We start from the raw sequence: 20016 nt of genomic DNA, 5'->3' as shown, positions 1-20016 counted from the left end.
AATTCATTGAATCTACAAATGTTCTACACCCCAACCAAACTGGCTTTAGAAAAAATCACAGCACAGAATACTCATTAATAGGTCTCACTACCAGCATTATACATAATCTCGATCACCACAATTCCGTCATTCTATTTTCTCTTGATCTCTCCGCTGCATTTGACACTATTGATCATTCTCTTTTACTAGACAGACTTCAATCAATCGGTATCAATGACATAGCCTTACAATGGTTCAATTCCTTCTTATCGGAACGGTCCTCTAGTGTCCAATTCAATGACACTAAATCTACACCATACTCACCTAGCTTCGGAATTCCTCAGGGTTCAATTCTTTCCCCTTTACTTTTCAACATCTTTGTCTCACCTTTACTTAGTCTTAGCCAATCTATAGGCTTTTCCGCATATGCTTATGCGGACGACATACAATTATTACATCCATGTAATCCAGAAAACCCAAATGAAATAGCTCAAGTCAACCAAAAATTAGTCAAAATTAAAGAATGGCTCACCTATAATAAACTCGCTCTTAATATTCCAAAAACAAAGGTCCTCCTTTTTCCTTCAAAACAGGGAATACAATTATCTTCTCCTTTCTTGATAGATGATATAACTATTGAATCAGTGACTTCACTTAAAATTTTGGGTGTAATCATAGACGATAAGTTTACTTATCAAGAACATGTTAATAACATTGTTAAATGCTGCTTCTATCGTCTTCGTTTAATCCGTTCAATGACAAAATATTTAGAACCACAATCCTTAAATATTCTAATGCACTCTCTTGTTATAACAAAACTAGATTATTGCAACTCTCTTCTACAAAATATCACTCAAAAAGAAAAAAAACGTTTACAAATTGTTCAGAACATAGCAATTAAAATAATTCACAATGGTAAAAATATGACCACGTAACACCTCTGCTAATCAAATCACACTGGCTGCCCATAAATAACCGAATAACTTATAAAATAGCTCTACTGACTTTTAAAACATTAAATACTAATGAACCACAATTTATAGATCGTTTATTAATCCCCCATTCTTCAAATCATTCTTTAAGATCTGAAACCCAAGAACTATTAATGGTTCCCTCTTTAAAAATAGTAGGGACAAAGCGCCACGATATTTTCTCTGTAGTGGCTCCTCTTACTTGGAATTCTCTTCCTTTATATATCAGGAAAAATAAAAATTTAAATCAATTTAAAACCAATTTAAAATCATATCTTTTTAAAATCTCTTTTGACCTCTAAATCCACTTCATTGCAAATTTCCATTTTAGAACTTTCAATCCCTTCCTAAATGTTTCCTCCCTCCCCTCTCAGACCACTCTCTCTGCCTTTCGGGAAAAATATTTTTGTAACTTTTAGCCCTCATGTTCATTCCATATGTGTCATTGTATGTTTATATTGTTTTGTATGTCCAATTCCTTTCTGTTAAAGTAGTACTAAGATATTGTTATTTTACCCTTTTAATGTTCAATAATATATAATTTAACAATGTTTGTTATATTTTGTTAATCGCTTAGTTTGTAATAAGCGATACATCAAATAAAGTAAAACTTGAAACTTGAAACTTGATAAATACATCGAAATAAAAGAAAAAGAAAAAGGGGAGGTAAGTGGAAATTGGAGACATATTAGGGCGGGGATCGATTCATGAGAAGCGTTTTGGTGTTCAAGGCAATTCAACATATTGTTTCCAAGGGAGTTCACGAGATATAAGGGCATGTTGAGCAAGAGGTGGGACTAAAGAGTATAGGCGTCTTTAAAGGGAAAAGTCTTAATTTTAGCTTTAAATTTTTCAAGAGAGTTCTCTATTCGAAGATCTAATGGAAGGGCATTCCACAGAGACGGAACATTAACTGAAAAGATGAATTTGCAAGTGCTATCATAGAAAGTTCTCGTATTGATGGTATGGAAAGTATGTTTTGGTTGTTAGATCAGAGGGTCCTGAATATGGGATCAGTAGTTTATCAATGAATGCTAGTTGGTTGGAGTTTTTTGTTTTGAAGGTGAGAAGGAGTATTTTATAAGGTGAGGCGATGAGTGATGGGTAACCAATGTGCTTTACAGAGGAGAGGAGTAACATGGTCAGATTTTTATGGGTACATCTGGTAATGTCGACTCCCCGCAGACAAAGCAAAATTGAATGGGCTCTGGAAGGAGCCCATACTGAATCAATCAGTAGTTGTTCCCACTGCAGAGTGGATTGGAGGAGAAACAGCTGTGCTAGGATGATGAGGTATCTCTCTCTCCTGACAATGCTGCTTACACTGAGATGTCCAGCTAATGACAACATTGGAGCAACATCTGCACATCCCAGTGGTTGCAGCTGGAGGAGCAGCACTGAATGGAGGACAAGCTCCAAGGTTCTTTGCTGAGCCTTTAAGGACTTCCATATTCCAAGTAAGGGATGAGGTGGCTTTTCAGGCAGCTATGGGAGCTTTAGGAGATTCGAGTGCCTTAAACCTTGCTTCATCTTTGGCAGATACACTGGTAACAGTGTATCTCCCCTAGAGAAGCCTCCAGAAATTACCTTGGATTTCATTTGGGTAGTTTTAATAAGACTGACTGATTTTCTGTTTTTATGCAGTAAGAACATTTCAGCTATTGCAAAGAATATGGAACAATTTGCTACTAATTAATCCTCCAAAACAGTTAAGGTCTCTAGAAAGACTGATCAGCTGGGCTCAACAATAGAAGAGATTAAGGTGGTTAATATGAAAGTACTAAAAAAAAAAAAAAGCTGAAGAATAGAGGAATTTGAGAGTGCTGCCAGGCAACTTAATTTGAGATTTGTAAATTTCCCGAATATTCAGGGGCTTACCCTAAGAGAGACGTTTAGGAAATAGTTAATAAAACATCCACAGATTCTTAAAGGCTCTGTTCCTTTATTGAAAAGACCAGGAGCAAGATATTTGGTAAGAAGGAACCTTAGACTCTGATTTCTCATTTAAACATGGTGGGTTCATCTGTCACTATGGAGTTTTCTGTGAAGATCATAAGTGTACTGTATTCCTAGAAGAAGATTTAAGTTACACCTCTCCTATATATCCTGAAAATGTTCAAATTGAGGATGATATGTTCAGTTAAATCATTTTCATAGAACACTTTCAATGTTCTATCAATATTAAAATCAATAAGAAATTTAGCTGGCCAGAAATGGCTACTGGCTGGTAAAATGAATTGTTTAGGGCTAATTGGTAATCTTCAGTGGTACTTAGCCAGTTAGAGCCTCTGAAAATAACCAGCTATTTTGGAAGCATTCCAGGCAGGAGTCAGCACTGGGCAGGTTAGGTGTCAATATTCTCAGCACTTACCGTAACCAGCCAAACCACATAAATAAGACCTGATAAAAGTCAGTCCAATCTTTTATAGTAACCTAATAAACTATGTTTGGTTCGCTAACCAGACATTAGGTTTATATCAGGTGCTCTGATTGAGCCCTGGTTTCTAAATTCTCTGATGCTTATTGCTCTTCCCTTCCCTAACGTTCTTCCCTTATATGTTTTCTTTACTATTTTAAATTGTATTTCTGCACCTACCCCTTCTTTCTGTATCAATTAATTTTGTCCTGTCAGTCATATTTATATAATTTGTTCCCCTTTAATTATTGTAACTCAATATTTTTATCTTTTGTACATCGCTTAGAAGTCGATTTAAGCGATTAATCAAATACATATTAAACTTGGAAACTTATATAGCTGGGTAATTGCTGAATATTGCTCTTAAATAGCTATGTGTTAGCTGGCTCCACAAACCCAGAAAATCAATACCAGTGGCTGCACATGGCCTGGCATTGAATTTTCATGTGTAATGCTGTTGGCGACAGTCAGCAAAATACTGATCACCATCAGCAGAATATTAGGCCCATTGATTATTGGAACTCTTTATTTAAAGGTCTTCAACTGGTAAATATTAGGCATCTTCAACTAATTCAAAACACAGCAGTTCATTCTATGGGACTAGGGCCTAGATGCACTAAAGTGGATTGGAAAGACCATATGGGTCTCTCCGATCCAATTTTTTGGGCAATTCAAAAAGAGCTATTGATGCACTAAAAAGTTTGTATGCAAGTGATTCACGCGAAGGTTCGGTATAATCCCCATCTCTATCGTCCAATTGATGGCCGTGAGAGTGACTCTCACACATGCACAGAGCTGGTAGGGAAAGCCTGAACAGCCGAGAGGCAGGGGAAGCCCCAGAAGCAGCCTCCTGTCACTCAGTTGTTCGGGGCAGGAAACCTTTTATTTTTCTTTTTTTTGTAATGGGCACAGATGCTGTACATGTTACACATGCACAATATCTGCCCCATTATAAAAAATAAAATCTCCCCCCTCCCCTGCTGATGATGACCCTCCCCAATGAACCAGCACCCCCGCATGGCAGTGAAAATGGCAGGAGGAATACTCGCTCCTTCCTGCCATGCCAACCCCCCCCCCCCCACCGAAGAGAAAAAATGGCAGAAGGTATGCCCACTCCCTTCTGCTACGGCGACTCCCCCTACATGAAAGAAAATTGGTAGGAGGGTTGCCCACTCCCTCCTGCCATGGTGACTCCTCACCCCCCCCCCATGCGTGTGAGAAAATTGGCACGAAGGAAGCCCACTCCTTCCTGATAATGGAGGCCCCCCGCCCTCCCCTCCCCCTTCCCCCCACTCCCTCCTGCCACCGGATGCTCCCCAGACCACTCCCGGTACCTTTTCCATTGGACACAGGAGGGAAGCATGATCTCTCCACCTTCATTGCCCGCTGATCCAAAATGGTGGGCCTTCCCTTCTCGGTGCAAACCTATTGTTTAGTTTTATCTAATAGTCCGATGGAATGTTTTCAATGCTGTATTTTGGAAGGTCTCTAATAATCTTCTTCTTGTGAAGCGTTACCTTGATCTTGCATGTCAAAAGTTTGTGGTTGCTTCCACAATCAGCTCCTGGTTTAGTCCTTGCAGTCAAAACTGCAGATTTCCATTTCTGTCCTACGCAGATGTAGTCAATTTGATTTCGATACATGCCATATGGAGAGGTCCATGTGCACTGGTGACATTTGTTTTTTGTTTATTTCATTTATAACCCACTTTTTACGGAGTGGTTCAGAACGTGAACATACACAATATTTAAAACATATATATACACACAATACGTATTTAAAACTAAAACAGATCAGCATATTCATGACAGTTGGTTTGTTTTGCAAAACTGTACTAAAGTATTACCATTTTCATTTCTTTCTCCTATGCCATGCTTTCCAACCACTGCATCTTCAGATGTACTTCCTACTTTTGCATTGAAGTCCCCCATAATGATCAGTAGATCTTGTTTCGGCATTTGATCTATTACATTTTGAAGTTGTTCATAGAACAATTCTACGTCCTCATCTTCTGCATCTGTTGTTGGAGCATATACTTGGATTAAGGTTACATTGATCGACTTCCTCTGCAGACTGATTGACTTGACTCTATCACTGATAACATTGTACTTTAGTACTGTCTTTGAAAGCTTATTATTGAGGATGACTGTCACACCATTTTTCCTGTGTGCTTCATGACTAAAGTAGCAGATCCAATGCTCATTTGATTGAAAATGGCCCTGTCCTGTCCATTTGAGGTCACTGATCTCTATCAAATCGATTTTGTTTTTTTCCATTTGATCTTTAATAATTTCCAGTTTTCCTTGATTCATGCTTTGTACATACCATGTTCCTGTGTTGAGAATATCTTTACAGCTTCTGATCTCCCTTTTCTGTCCAGCAACATCAGCATCAGGATGTCCTGGCGGCTTTAATCCGTCAGCTTCATAAACACTAGGCATACTCTGGGAGATGGTCAACTCTTTCCTAATAGTGCCTTCTGACCTAGGAGGCCATCTTCCAGCACTATATGCCGATTCTTTATGTCTCATCATCATCAAGTTTTCTTGGCAGTATACAGAAGTAGATTGACGGACCTTTCTTCTATGCAGTATAAATTTGATGTTGTCGCATCAAACGCAATCCTCCGCCTCCAATACTGCCCAGATGGGTGGTACACATCATTAATCTCACATTTCCACTGAAACCTGTCTGCCTTGGGAGGATCTGCTGGTGGTATAACTACCGACTGCATAGCTTTCAGCTTCTCAGATGTGCACAAGCCCCAGTGGCACACCAAGCCCATGTACCATGACTGGAGAATATTTATTTACCTTACTCATATGAACATGCTAGATCTATTTGCAGCAAATAAATTTTGCTGGAGTTTCTGATACACTTATTTGTGTCCAATAAATCATAATTTCACAATGATAAAAGGTAATGAAAGCTTCAAATGGAAAGTATTTATGAATACATAAAGCTTACAGTGATCAAGGTTTTATGACACACTACAAAGTAATTATGAATTGTAGTCATAGAAACAGACAAGGTTAATTAAAGTAAAAGATATTTTATTGGAGTATCAAATATAAAATCAAGCCCAACGTGGCCTGCTTAAGGGGCAAAACATTACTTTATGGTGTGAACCCTTCAATGTCTGGCACAGACCCCCCTATGGAGGTCCTGTATTGCCTAAGGTGAAATGAAAGTTTCATACCATAAGGTAATGTTTTGCCCCTTAAGCAACCCTTGCCATGTCAGGCTTGATTTTTTCTTTTGATTCTCCAATAAAATATTTTTTATTCTCCGTTAACCATGTCTGCTTCTATGACTGCCATCTAGTGCCAGTATTTAAACATAGAAGCAGCAATTTTGCAATCTTCATGTAACAATGGAAGCAGTGGTGTACCTGGGGCATGTGACACCCAGGGTCAATCATTTTTTAATACATTCCCCCATATAAAAAGGGATCGGAGGAGCATCCCCTAGGAGCTGCAATTTGGCCACCCCCCTCCATGCTCCCCTAACCCATTGGTACGCCACTTCCTGAGGAAGGGGATTTGGTCTCAAAAAGTTAGTAAAAAATGTATTAAAATTAGTCTAATAAAAAAATTATCTTATTTCCATTTTCTATTTATAAATTTCTATTTATAAATGTTTATCAATACAGCTACAATACTACTTTATTCTAAAGCAACAAAAAAATCTTTTTTCTACCTTTTGTCATCTCTGGTTTCTGCTTTCCTCATCTCTTCACTTTCCATTCCATCCATCGTCTGCCCTCTTTCTTTTTCCCTTCCATTTTTCTCTTTCTGCCTCCACTCCCTCTGGCATCTCTCCCTTCTCCTTTACTTCCCTCCTTCTCACCCCAACCCACCTGGTATCTGCATCCCTTCCCCCATGCCCTGGAATCTCCTCTCTTCTTCCATCTCTCCCTCTCCCTCCATGCTTTGGCATAAGAACATAAGAATAGCCTTACTAGGTCAGACCAATGGTCCATCAAGCCCAGTAGCCAGTTCTCACAGTGGCCAATCCAGGTCACTAGTACCTGGCTAAAACCCAAGGAGTAGCAATATTCCATGCTTCTGATACAGGGCAAGCAGTGGCTTCCCCCATGTCTTTCTCAATAACAGACTATGGACTTTTCCTCCAGGAACTTGTCCAAACCTTTACTAAAATCAGCTAGGTTATCCGCTTTTACCACAACCTCTGGCAACGCATTCCAGAGCTTAACTATTCTCTGAGTGAAAAAATATTTCCTCTTATTGGTTTTAAAAGTATTTCCCTGCAATTTCATTGAGTGTTCCCTAGTCTTTGTAATTTTTGACGGATTGAAAAATCGATCCACTTGTACTCGTTCTACTCCACTAAGGATTTTGTAGACTTCAATCATATCTCCCCTCAGCCATCTCTTTTCCAAGCTGAAGAGCCCTAACCATTTTATTCTTTCTTCATACAAGAGGAGTTTCATCCCCTTTACCATCTTGGCCGTTCTTCTTTGAACCTTTTCTAGCGCTACTATATCTTTCTTGAGATAAGGAGACCAGAATTGAGCGCAATACTCCAGATCAGGTCGCACCATGGAGCGATACAAGAGCATTATAACATTCTTAGTCTTGTTAACCATCCCTTTTAAAATAATTCCTAGCTTCCTGTTTGTTTTTTTGGCTGCCGCCACACATTGAGCAGAAGGTTTCATCTATGTCTATGATGACACCCAGATCCTTTTCTTGGACGCTAAACCCCAAGGTGGACCCTAGCATCCATTAACTGTGATTCAGGTTATTATTCCCAATGTGCATCACTTTGCGTTTGTCCACATTAAATTTCATTAGCCATTTGGATGCCCAGTCTTCCAATTTCCTAAGGTCTGCCTGCAATTGTTCACAATCCACATGCATTTTAACAACTTTGAACAGTTTAGTGTCATCTGCAAGTTTAATCACCTCACTCATCATTCCAATTTACAGATCATAATAATAGTACTGGTCCCAGTACAGACCCCTGTGGCACTCCACTGTTTACTCTCCCCATTGAGAAAAATGACCATTTAACCCTACCCTCTGTTTTCTATCCGATAACCAATTCCTAATCCACAACTGAACTTTGCCATGACACTTTAATTTTCTCAGGAGCTTCTCGTGAGGAACTTTATCAAAAGCTTTCTGAAAATCTAGATACACTATATCAACCAGCTCACCTTTAGCCACATGTTTATTCACACCTTCAAAGAAGTCAAGCAAATTGGTGAGGCAAGATCTCCCTTGCTTGAACCCATGCTGACTCCATCTCATTAAATCATGTTTGTCTACGTGTTCAACAATTTTATTTTTTATAATCGTTTCTACCATTTTGCACGGCACTGAAGTGAGGCTTACCGGTCTGTAATTTCCCAGATCTCCCCTGGAGCCCTTTTAAAAATCGATGTAACATTGGTCACCCTCCAATCTTCAGGTACTACAGACGATTTTAGTGACAGGTTACAGATCACTAACAGCAGGTCAGCAATTTTATGTTTGAGTTCTTTTAGTACCCTGGGATGTATAGCATCCGGTCCTGGCAATTTATCACTTTCTAACTTATCAATTTGGCTTAATGCATCTTTCAGATTCACAGAGATTTCTTTCAGTTCCTTCGCATCATCACCCTTGAAAACCATTTCCGTAAAGACCGAAGCAAAGAATTCATTCAGTTTTTCCATTATGGCCTTATCCTCCCTGACTGCCCCTTTTGCTCCTTGATCATCTCATTTCCTTCCTTTCCCTCCCTCCCTTCCTTCCCAATGTGCTGACATCTCATTCTCTTTCCTTCCGACTATGCCCTGGCATCTCTCTCCTTCCCTTCCATCTCTCCCTCCCCCTCCATGCTCTGGTATCTCCTTTCTGTCCTATCCTTCCCTCCTTCCTTCCCTCCCCCCATGTCCTGGCATCTCTATCGCCTTCTCCATGCCCTGGCATCTCTTCCTCCCCCTCCATGGCCTGGCATCTCCATTCCTTCTTTCCTTTCCCTCCCTCCTTTCCTTCTACATGGTCTGGCTTCTCATTTTTTGTCCTCTCCCTTCCCTGATCTTCCTTATCCCTCCCTCTCTCCATTTGGTTGCAGTATTTATATCCCCCTCCCCTCACTCTACCCCTCCCCAATTGGGTACAGCATTTCTCTCCCCCATCCCCTCCATACCCTGGCATCTGTTCCTCCCTCTCAATGGCCTGGCATCTCCTTTCCTTCCCTATGGTCTGGAATTTCTTTCATCTCTCCCTTTCCTGGTTTTCCTGGTCTCCTTCCCTCTTTCCAATTAGATACAGCATTTCTCTCCCCTCCCCTCCTTCTCTTTGTCACCTTTCAGTTGGCAGCGTAATATTCACAATTCTTCTCTTGCTGGTGTCGGGCCTTCCTCTCTGCCAGGTCCTGCCCACTTCCTGTTTCCACGTGGGACCTGGCAAAGAGGAAGGCCCCACGCTAGCAAGAACAGCGAATTGTGAACACTGCTGCTGCCGGGAAGAAGTTCTCGACGCTGGTGCTGGCCCTCAGAGGAGTTGTCATAACACTCCCTTATGGGTTTCACCCAGGTCAGACTGCCCGCCACCCCCTCCTTAGTATGCCACTGAGTAGAAGCATGTATATTTACAGCTGCCCAGCTCACAAAAATCACAAGTGACAGCAATTAACATGGGAAACAACTAAAGGGTTTTTTTTTTCCCCTATAATTTGAGGTAGAAAGGGCTGACTGAGCCTGCCAGCAATTTTCCTCTAGTCAGGCACCCCTGAAGCCACCACCCGGCACTTGCCGACTCGGAGAGGAGGTCCTCTCTCCCTAAAAAAGAACTGGTGAGCCGCGGAGAAAAAGAGGGCTGACTGAGCCTGCCAACGATGTTCCTCCAGTCAGGCACCCCTGCAGCCACCACCTGGCACTTGCCGACTCGGAGAGGAGGTCCTCTCTCCCTACAAAAGAACTGGTGAGCCATGGAGAAAAAGAGGGCTGACTGAGCCTGCCAGCGATTTTCCTCCAGTCAGGCACCCCTGCAGCCACCACCCGGCACTTGCCGACTCAGAGAGGAGGTCCTCTCTCCCTACAAAAGAACTGGTGAGCCGCGGAACGCAGCCCGTGGACGCGTGCCCAAGGCCGCGTGTCTGAAGGGGCGTGGCCAAAGGGGCAGGTCCTGCCCCTTCAAAGCCACGAGGAGCCACGAGGAGCGAGGAGTATTATAGGGAATTACCATGGGAAAACGGAAAGCTAAGATTATATCTTCTTCCCTGAATGTGATTGGACCGATGGATCGTCATCTTTCCGTTTCAACTGTGACTCCTACAGAAGGTAGGCTTGAAATTTGATCCCAATCTGCTTCTATCTCTTCTGGCGAACCCACGCCTTCACCTCAGCCTCTTACACTATTAAGGGAGAAGGCAGACTCTGTATCCCTATCAGGGTCAGATTCAGCTTCTCCATTACCTTTAGAACTGGACTCTAAAAATGTATCTGAGGGTGAACAATCTTTTATGGTATCTCCTGTTTCAATGCCTATTGGTCCTATTTCTAGGCCTGAGATAGGCAATAAACAGATTACGTTGCAAGATGTCTGGACTGTAGTAAATAGAATTGAGAACTCAATACAGGGCACTGTAGTTCAACTTTGTCAGTTTTCCTCAGAAATAACAAAGAAAGTGGCTGAGCATGATTCTCAATTGGCAAATATGGGGAAGAAATTGGATAAAGTTGTTGCAATGCAATCATGTGTTGTATCTCATGTCAAGGATAATACTATATTACATCTTCAGTTGGAAAAAATGGAAAATGTTATGAGATCTAGAAACCTTAGGTTTTTGAATTTTCCTATTTCCCATTTTCTCTCTCCTTTGGAATTACTTAAAATGTATCTTAAAGTTATACTTTCCTATACAGGTTTAGAAAAGTTTATTCCAGATAATCTTTATTACTTGCCTACTGGCATTAAAAAGATATCGGAAGAAGGTGGGGAAGATCAACTAGTATACCCTGATAGTTTAAACATTTCCCAATTTCTTGAATCATCAAAAGATTATATAGCCAAGAGAGCAACATTATTAGTCACTTTTATGACTGAAATAGAGAAACAAGATATACTTAAATTGTATTTTTTGAACAAAAATGCCTTGTTTCGTGGTCAACGGATAAATATCTTTCCAGATGTCTCTAGACAGACACAATATAGGAGGAAGCAATTCCTGCAACTCAGGGAAAAAACCTTGGGTGTAGGTGCATCATTTTTTCTTAAATTCCCCTGTAAATGTTTAGTGAACTTTCAGAATGCTAAATATATATTTTTAGACCCAGCTCATTTAGAGAATTTTCTTATAGATAAACCTAAATTAGATATATTACCTGTTACTAATGCAGAAGCTGAGAAGGAATGAATATAGAGATTTATTGCCTGGTGTTATAGTTTATTGAAAATTGATGTTTAGTTTCTTAAATTACTTTCTGGAGGATAAAAACTGTGACAGGACTAGTCAACCCTCAATAATGTGGGCTTGTTTATGTTTATATTTTAATTTGAATTATTTTCTTTATATCTTGTATTTTTTGCTTGAGTTTGTTATGATGTAACAATAAAAATTTATAAATAAAAAAAAAATAATAATAATAATTCGAGGTAGAATTAAGCAGGGGATGAAGGTGGTTTACTCTCTTAATCCTGCTTATAAAGACCAGGCAGATATGAGCCCTTTTAAAAAAAACTATGGGTACCTCTGAACTAGTACAGAACTCAATGGAGAAATCTATTTATATATAAATGTATCTCCACTATATGACAGGAAATGTGTGTATAAAGTTTCAGTCTGACCAAATCAAGCTCCCAGGAAATCTGTACCACAACTATCTACCCATGTAAATAGTGGTTTTCTGAAATTGCCATTTACATGTGGTCTATCTACAGTCAATCTGTCGTATTTATATGGGTATATCACACTAATGGAGGCCATCGAAATAGGAGAGATTTAGCTTGTAGCTCTCTTATTCAGCAATAGACAGATGGCAGTATTTTGGATGAACTGTAAATGTTTTCAGCTGATATTTGGGCAGGCCACAATATAAACTATTACAGTAATTTAACCTACTTATCACAAAAGTATGAATCAGAGTTACATAGTAACATAGTAAATGAAAGGGAAAAGGATTGGGACTTGTACACTGCCTTTTTGTAGTTATAAAACCACTCTCAAAAGTACATATTTTGTACCTGGGGCAATGGAGGATTGAGTGACTTGCCAAGAGTCACAAGGAGTAGCCCTGGGATTTGATCCCACAACCTCTGGGTGCAGAGGCAGCAACTCTACCACTAGGCCATTCATGAATGGTCCAGCCAGTAGTCAGTTATACATTCATGGTTACATTGTCTTTTCTTTAATATTTATGGGCAATGAATAGACCATAGAAGTCCACCCGGTACTGTCTTTAGGTTCCTACTACTGGAGTTGCTATTGAAACCCACTCCAGCCTATCTTAACCAGTGGCGTACCTAGCATATGTGACACCCAGGGCACATTATTTTTTGGCAACCCCCCTATCTGTACGAAAAACATGATTTTTATTAACAAGCCACACGTCACACATGAGTACCTAGGAAAAGGCAGCATCTTACATACTGCAGTGAGTAGTACAACAGCAATACACTCATTGTAAAACTAAACAAACCAGACTAGTACAGATCAATCCTACATCGTCAATCCTAACAGAAAACCATGCCTTTCGAACACACAGAACACAGAAAACACCTTTGCCTATTATGGAATGTCATCACAAACTAACCCTCCCTCTTTTACAAAATTATAGTGTGGATTTTAGCCATGGTGATAACAGCTCTGACACTCATAGAATTCTGAGCATCAGAGCTGCTACCACCACAGCTGGTGCTAAAAAACGCTCCACAGTTTTGTAAAAGGGGGGATAAAATAGAAATACATAGACAAAGGTTAAATCAAACCAGCAAGAAGCTGGACTCTGCATACAATGCAACACCACAGAAACAGTGACATATGTCTCCTAAAGCATTAAATAAATAAATAGAAAATTTTTTCTACCTTTGTCATCTCTGGTTTCTGCTTTCCTCATCTTCTTGTTACTCTCTTCCTTCCATCCACTGTCTGCCATCTCTCTGCCCCTATATGGCATCTTTTCTCCTTCTATGCCCCTTCCAGAAACTGTATGCCTCCCCCTTCCATCTCTCCTTTCACCCCCATTGATCTGGCATCTCTCTCTTCTCCTTCCCTCTCCCCTCTTCTGCAATCCCTTTCTTCCCTCATTTTTTTTCCAATTTATTTTCTGCATCCATCTAGATTATGTTCTTACTACCCTCTCATCAATTTCTTTTTTTACTGTCTACCTACAGCTCAACACCTCTTTTCCTCACCCCATCCAGTATTTCCCTAACTCAATCCTTTTCTCCCCATCATGTGCCTTCCTTTTATTTATCCCCTCCTTCCATCATATGCCCTCTTTCTCTACCCCTTATTTCTAGTACCTTCTCCTCTCTCTGTCCACTTCCATCGTCTGCTCTCCTCCTATTTCCTTCCTGCATTTGCTCCCTTATCTCTCCTATCTGCACTTCCATCCAGCATAGGCTCCCCCTCTACCCGCCACACTACCATCCAATGTCTGCCCTTTCTCTCTCCACCCACCCCTCTTCAATCAGCATCTGCCCCCTTTCTTTCTCCTCCGATCCAATTCCATCCAGTATCCTTCCTCCTTATGTCTCTCTCCCCTTTCCCTGTACATCAATTCCATCAGCACCACCCTTCCATACCACCCTGCCCCCTTTCTCTCCCTGCACCACTCTTTCATTGCAGCAGTCCTGCTCCTTTCTCGCGATGACTGTAGTTGCCGGCTGCCGGTCCACCCCACTCCGACATACTAGCTCTGGAGCAGAGTCGGCAGCCATGTGCTGGAAGGTCCCGTGATGACTCCAGGCTTTGCTCCGGAAGAAGTAAGTTACGTTGGAGAGGATTGACCCGGCAGACGCAGGGAGTTGTGGCAAGGACCCGCGATGACTGCGTCTGCTGGGTCCACCCCCTCCGACATAACTTACTTCTTCTGGAGCAAAGCCGGCAGACGAGTCATCGGGGAACCTTCCTGCACCTCAGAGCAGTGTTTTTCAACCTTTTTACACCTGTGGACCGGCAGAAATAAAATAATTATTTTGTGGACCGGCAAACTACTAAGATTACTGAAATTAAAAAAAACACATTTTCGCCCCATCTCCGCAAGCTTAGTCCCCGCAAACCATCTGATTCCATCTGCACAAGTCTCAGTTATGATTTTATATTGAACATATTTTATTAAAGTATAAAAAGAAACAATATTCTGTACAATTGTCATTTTATAAATATAAATATACAGAGCAAGGACCAACAAAACCCCTGTCTCCCCTCCCCTTCACATATATCCCCTCTACTATCAAGAAAACCGAACAAGCCAAATTATTATAGAATGCTACACTGAAATATCATACTAACAGAATACTGCAGTAACACATAAGAACATAAGAACATAAGAAGTTGCCTCCGCTGAGGCAGACCATAGGTCCATCCTGCTCAGCGGTCCGCTCCCGCGGCGGCCCATCAGGGCCATTGCCTGAGCAATGGTCTATACCTATCTATACCCCCCAATCCCTTTTTCTTCTAGGAATCTATCCAAACCTTCTTTGAAACCATTTAGTGTTTTCTTGTCTACAACAGCCTCTGGAAGCGCGTTCCATGTATCTACCACCCTCTGAGTGAAAAAGTACTTCCTAGCTTTTGTTCTAAACCTGTCCCCTTTCAATTTCCCCCAATGCCCCCTTGTGCTTGTGGTGCCCCTTAATTTGAAAAATCTGTCCCTGTCTACTTTTTCTATGCCCTTCAGGATCTTGAAGGTTTCTATCATGTCTCCTCTAAGTCTTCACTTCTCCAGGGAGAAAAGTCCCAACTGCTTCAATCTGTCGGTATATGGGAGATTTTCCATTCCCTTTATCAGTTTGGTTGCTCTTCTTTGTACTCCCTCAAGTACCACCATGTCTTTCTTGAGGTACGGCGACCAGTACTGGACACAGTACTCCAGATGCGGCCGTACCATTGCACGATACAGCGGCATGATAACTTCCTTCGTCCTGGTCGTAATACCCTTCTTAATGATACCCAGCATTCTGTTTGCTTTCCTAGAGGCTGTGGCGCATTGTGCTGATGCCTTCAGTGTTGCGTCTACCATCACTCCCAGGTCTCTCTCCAGGTTACTAACCCCTAGTGGTGTTCCCCCCATTTTGTATGTGAACTTCGGGTTCTTTTTCCCCACGTGCATGACCTTGCATTTCCCCACGTTGAAGCTCATCTGCCATTTTTCGGCCCACTTTTCCAGCTGCGTTAGATCCTTTTGGAGATCCTCGCAGTCTTCCTTGGTTTGAGCCCTGCTGTATAGTTTGGTGTCATCTGCAAATTTAATGACTTCACACTTAGTTCCCGCCTCTAGGTCATTTATGTAGATATTGAACAAGAGCGGTCCCAGCACCGACCCCTGCGGAACTCCGCTCGTGACCCCTTTCCAGTCTGAGTAGTGGCCCTTTACGCCAACCCTCTGCTTCCTGTTTGCCAGCCAGTTTTTGATCCATCGGTGGACCTCCCCTTGTACCCCGTGGTTCCATATCTTTTTAAGCAGTCTCTCGTGTGGCACCTTGTCGAAGGCTTTTTGGACAGGAATAGTGTTAGGGGAGTGCAACTAGGGCAACTAGGGCAACTGCCCCCTGGTCTGAGAGAGCCCTAAGCCAGCTAGAAGCTAAAGAAGCACTGCCTGGGCTTTGCAGTCCCCAGTTATGTCTCTAGCAGGATATTTATTTCAAATCTGATATATTCTAATGACAAAATAGAAATAAAATGATTTTTTTCTACCTTTTGTTGTCTCTGGCTTCTGCTTTTATCTTCTTTTCACTCTTTTCCTTCCAGCGTCTGCCCTGTCTCTTCAATCCAGCATCTCTTCCCTTCTCAGGTCTTCCTTCTTTATTTTCTGCCTCCATCTAAATTAAATTCTTTCTTACTATGCAGTCCTCAGTTTCCCTCTTTTTACTATGTCTACCCACAGCATGCCACCCCTTTCCTTCACCCCTCCATTATCTCACTAACTCTATCTTCTTCCCCCATCCAGCATATGTCCTTTTTCTTTATCCCTCCTTCCATCCAGTATGTGTTCTCTTTCTCCACTTCCATTCAGCATTTGCTCTCCCTTCTCCCCACTTCCATCATCTGCCCTCTTCTCTCTCCCCACTTCCATCATCTGCCCTCTTCCCCCTCCCCCTTCTCTCCAGTTCCATCATCTGCCCCTTCTCTCTCTTTCCCCCCACTTCCATCATCTGCCCTCTTCTCTCTCCCCACTTCCATCATCTGCCCCTTCTCCCTCCCTTTCTCTCCACTTCCATCATCTGCCCCTTATCCCCACTTCCATAATCTGCCCTCTTCTCTCTCCCCTTTCTCCCCACTTCCATCATCTGTCCCCTTCTCTCAATCTCTCCATCCACCACAGGCCCATCGTTCTCCTTCCTCATCTTTCCGATTTTGGCAACAAGATCGCCAAGGCCCTCCCCCCTGCGATGACACTTAAGATTGGCAACGGGCCTCCTTCTACCCCGGCATCAACAGAACTTCAGATCGGCAACGCGGTGCTCAGTCAAAAGCGGAAACAGGAAGCTGAGTCAGAGGGAAGTTTTGATGTGAGCACTAGAGAATGACACGGGGAAAAAATCTGTCTCCGTCACTGCACTTTCCCCTTCACCGCTCTGTCACCGCCATTCCCTTCACCGCCCCGTCACCATCCCTGCAGCATCCATACAAGCCTCAGTACTGCAATATTTAGCTTATTCCTTCCTTCAGCTGGCAGGGCTTTGTTTATAAATTTTATCAACATAACTAATATACTACTTTATCCTGAAGCAAAGAAAAAGAAATAGAATTTTTTTTCTACCTTTGTTTGGTTTCTGCTTTCCTCATTTTCTCATTCAATTCCTTCCATCCACTGTCTCTCTTCTCTCTGCATCTTCCATTTGCTCTGTTACTGTGCCTCTCCCTTTCTCCCCCCTACCAAATTAGTCTGGCACCCATCTTCCTCCCTCCTCTCCCCCACATATTCTGGCATCTCTTCTTCTTCCCTTCCAGCATCTTCTCCCCACTCTGTCATCCCCATTTCCCTTCAGCGTCTGCTCCCCACTCTGTTTTCCCCATTTCCCTTCAGTGTCTTCTCCCCACTCTCTCTTCCCCATTTCCCTTCAGCATCCTTCTCCCCCTCTGTCTTCCCCATGTGCTTTCAGCGTCCTTCTCCTCCTGTTTTCTTCATGTCCTTTCAGCGTCCTTCTCCCCTGTCTTCCCCATGTCCTTTTAGCGTCCTCCCCCCCTGTCTTCCCCATGTCCTTTCAGCGTCCTTCTCCCCACTCTGTCTTCCCCATGTGCTTTCAGTGTCCTTCTCCCCCCTCTGTTTTACCCATTTCCCTTCAGTGTCTTTTCCTCTCCACCCCACCTTTCCTCCCTTTCTCCCTCCTTGCCCCTTACCTTCGTGGCACTTTCACCCCCCCTTAACTTCGTGACGCTTTCACCCCCCCCCAACAGGTCCGGTCTGGCAAACCTCCCTACCATGTGGCCAGCGATGTCTAAACTGCCTTCTTACAGCAGCGGGAGTGTTGTAGTTGCATATGGCTGCCGTAAAGGTCATCTCAACTTCCGGTTGCGTCAGAGATGACCTTTAAGGCAGCCACACGCCACAAAGGTAAGGGCAGGGAGGGAGAAAGGGAGCTGATTCAACTCAGCGGCGACAGTAAGGAGGGCGGCAGTAAGGAGGGAGGGAGCGCAATAGGGACCGGGCTGGCTGTGCACTCCCCCTAAGGCTGCACCCGGGGCAGACCGCCTCCCCCGCCCCCTTGGTACGCCAATCATTTATTGTTCTATTGCCCATTTATTATCGATTTTTGGAAATCAATTTGGGGCCAAATTAATAGTTTATTAGAAAATCATGAGGCATTATCATATGACTGGGTTAAGAGCCAAATTTCTTCCAAAAATAATAAACTCTTAATTATTTTAACAGGAGTCGCCATACAACAAATAATATGTAATTGGAAAAATTGGAATAGATTAAACTACAGTTTTTGGTGGAATTCAGTGTGTCATATTTATAAAATGGAAAGAACATTAGCTATTCAGAAAGGGAATTTTTATAAATTTCAAGATGTGTGGGGGGCCATTAACAAAATATTGCAATGAATAGGTATTATTTCCCTGTTTTGTACAAATGAAAGAATGGGGTGGGGGAGGGGAGGGAATTTTTTATATGGTATATGTGTTATGAGATACTGAAGGGATGGGGAAAGGGATAATTCTATTTAATATGAAGAATTGTAGAATTTCAAGTGATGTACTTAAATTAAAATGGTGTAACTTTTTGATGCACTTGATGTAAGTTATAAAAATGAATAAAGAATTTAAAATGAAATGAAAAAGTCTTAATTGCATATTCTTATCTACAAGAAGATTGTGGATTTGGATATGCCAATTTTCAACGGTATAATTACGCCTACTTACTTAGACATGTGGGAGATTGGTTGTTACAGTCAAATAGGTTCACTCCTGTGCAGATGAAGCGAGCCTATTATGCTTTGGACCATCTTTTTAGTTGCTCCCATTTAGATGTTGGTTAGATCCTTGGTGGACTTCTGGAGATGATTGGTTCAGAATTTGGATGGTGACTCATATGTAACATACCATTTACCGCTACGAGGGCACTCTCTTTTTCGCTGGGGAATGATAATGCGGCCTTTGTTAATTGGGAGAGGGAGTGGGTGTGGCAGATGGAGCATGTACTTACAAAGGAAGGGATTCTGATGGACTTTGCAGAACTGCAGCTCCAGGTTTGGGAGAAGTGGGGAATTTGATATACTTATTGTCAGCTTAAGCAGGGGCAGCTGGGATCACATATAGGCTCCCAGTTGCGAGATTTTTTTGGGATGGACACTGAGGAGGAGATTTTGGTGCCTATGATTTATAAGGGGTTGTTGAGGGTGGAACCCTGTAAGGAGGTGGGACCATATTGCCGGGGATGGGAAAAGGAACTATAAGTACCTTTACAGTCACTGGATATCATAGAACAGGTCAAGGGAGTCCCAGCTCTGACCCGCACTGCACATTTGCAGGAATATTATTATAGAGTGATTTTTTCGTGCGCATTTAACATCAAAACAGTTTTATTTTTGTGGGTGAGCCTCTACAATGATGTGTAGAGAATGGGGGAGGGCAGAAGGAACTTTTGGCCATATGTTTTGAGTGTGGTTTTATTCAGCAACTAGTCCTTAAGCCCGTTACATTAACAGGTGCTAGAATAGATGTGTGTGTCTTTCTTTCTCTTTCCTTGGCCGTTTTCTGTCTGTCTGTCTTTCTTTCTGTCTCTCTCTTTCCTCGGCTGTCCATCACCACCCTTTGCCTGCTCCCCCTGTCCAGCAGTAGCCCTTCTCCCTTCCTTTTACCTCCCCCGTGTCCAGCAGCACCCCTTCCCTGCTCTCCCTGTGCAGCAGCAGCCCTTCTCCCTTCGTTTTATATCTCCCCATGTCCAGCAGCACCCCTTCACTGCTCCCTCTGTCCAGCAGCAGCCCTTCTCCCTTCGTTTTACCTCCCCCTGTCCAGCAGCACCTC

Source organism: Geotrypetes seraphini, chromosome 8, assembly GCF_902459505.1.
Source record: "Geotrypetes seraphini chromosome 8, aGeoSer1.1, whole genome shotgun sequence".
Classification (NCBI taxonomy): Eukaryota; Metazoa; Chordata; class Amphibia; order Gymnophiona; family Dermophiidae; genus Geotrypetes; species Geotrypetes seraphini.
This window is presented reverse-complemented; position numbering follows the sequence as displayed.